Raw genomic sequence first — 2,336 nt, 5'->3', positions numbered from 1 at the left:
ATATATATATATATATATATATTTGTGCAGGCTGTGCTGGAGAAAAACTTGCTGACTTGTTCAAACTGGAATGCAGCTGATGGAAGTAACAGTCCACCTTACAGTGAGTGATGAGACTGCAGGATGCTGAGCTGAGGAGCAGTTTCCATCGCAGCCGACTAAAATGACACAACAGACACAACACGGCTAGTGAGCCGCTGGATAATCTGGCTGTTACATAAAAAAGTCAAAATCAAAATCCTCCCCTGATTGGTTATTTCAGCAGACAAGTGAAGATATTAATCAACTGAGTGTATGAATTTAGGTCCACCACTATCATTGCTCATCAGCGTGGAGCTAAATAATCAATAGTAGTTAAGACTTTGTTTATATCGATTGCTTCTTTTGATTGCTTTTCCCTCCTGATAGTCCGGGGAGGACTCTGGCGCCCGGCCCACTCCCGCTGTCATTTGCGTTGGCAAGCGTTGCACTTGTTCACAGAAAGCTTGAATCAGATTTTAGTGCTAAGGCTGCAGAAAGCCCAGCAGAGATGAAGAGAAGGGGGTTAATAACAGTCTTCTGTGCACTCGATGCCTTTTGTTGTTCGGCCGGGGTTATTTTTCTGCGTTTATCGACAAGCTTTCGTCCCCATTTCGAAGCTGCTGCATTTACAGTATTTCATTTTAGTACTTTTATTTTTTATTTTTTACTGCTTAGGGAAGATGCATTGCTCTGTGATGGGCTTATGACCCGTCCAGGGCGTGCCCAGCTTCTGAAGGCAGCAGCTCCCTGTGACCTGGAAAGGAAAGATGGATGATTGATGGGTCCATCTGTTCATGTATCATTCTGTTTTTATTGCCTGAAGGGGCTAGGGGATTATGTGTCTACAGTTAATTAACTTTTAAAATTTACAAAAAGATGGCTGCCACTGCTAATTGATCAGCATATAAAATAGTTTAAAGTCAAATATTGAGCTAAAAGTTTGTGTGGTAGTAGCATCGGGATCAGTTTTTGTACTATTTCTATTTATGTTTTTTATAGTTTGTTCCGTGTCTTTTCATTATTTCTGAATTTCTGTGGTCATTTCTGCCATTCATCATGTTTCAGTTCTGCTCCTCTGCCTCAGCTCCACCCACTCTCACCTGTTTCCAGTCTGTGTTTAGCCCAGGTGTGGCACTTCTCTCAAAGAAGAGCCACCTCTTTCAGCTCCCAAACACGCAGGCATTCTTACTTTTGTTTAATATTTTCATCAAACTTTTAATTTTAAGGTGCTCACTCTGCCTCTTTGTTGTCATATAATGGTTTCAGAGCTGGCTCTTGGCATTGGCGAACTAGGCGGTCGCCTAGAGCGCCATCTGCTGGAGGGGGCGCCGAACTGCAGATGGAAAAAAATTGTAATCCCAGGTTGTAACTCTGCTCAGCGCCCCTTTCAATTAGCTTTGTCTTCAAAACTACAAGGAAGTATTACAGGAAAAATAAACTACTCTACCCATAAACCATTTTCTCCCCTCCAATGCAGCAAACGCCCCCACCCTCTCTCTCATTTGATTGACGTTGCACTGACTCGTCCTGCTCTGACACTCTGATGGGGGAGGGGCTGGTAGTGCCTCTCAGGTAGCCGTTTGTGTTGACAAACTCAATAACAAGTCTGTATTTTGTTGTCCCATTCATGTCAACCTCTTCGGATGTTTACCTGTATAAAAAGCCTCAAAAATCTGTAAATTTTGCAAAAAATCCATACAACTCGCAAAATGAAAAAAATTGTATAGGTCTTCTGGACATGTTCTTCTCTAATGAAACGTTTCGTCTCTCCTCCAAGAGAATGGATCATCCTGTCCATTATGTCACCAAATCTATCAGTACAGCAGCTAATTACACGGATTTTTGTTAGTTTGTGTCATTTTAAATAACCTGCAGAGTACAATTATTTTATTTTTATTTTTTCAACTCATCAGAGGAAAAGGAAAAAAATTGTATAGGTCCTCTGGATGGGTTCTTCTCTAATGAAACGTTTCGTCTCTCCTCCAAGAGACTTCTTCAGTCTGAGAGTTTCAGGCAAAATTCAGGCTTTTAAACACTGCCTCCATGTGACTGATACTCACATCACATGTGATGCCACGTGAGCCATGTGATGTGAGTATCAGTCACATGGAGGCAGTGTTTAAAAGCCTGAATTTTGCCTGAAACTCTCAGACTGAAGAAGTCTCTTGGAGGAGAGACGAAACGTTTCATTGGAGAAGAACCCATCCAGAGGACCTATACAATTTTTTTCTTTTTGATTTTTTACCTGGATTACTGAGATGCATCAGGCCATTTCTGAATTGATGTTTTGTGTTCTTGTTCATATATATGTAATG

Source organism: Austrofundulus limnaeus, unplaced genomic scaffold (genome assembly GCF_001266775.1).
Source record: "Austrofundulus limnaeus strain Quisiro unplaced genomic scaffold, Austrofundulus_limnaeus-1.0 Scaffold296, whole genome shotgun sequence".
Taxonomy (NCBI): Eukaryota; Metazoa; Chordata; class Actinopteri; order Cyprinodontiformes; family Rivulidae; genus Austrofundulus; species Austrofundulus limnaeus.
Note: the sequence above shows the minus strand (reverse complement) of the source record.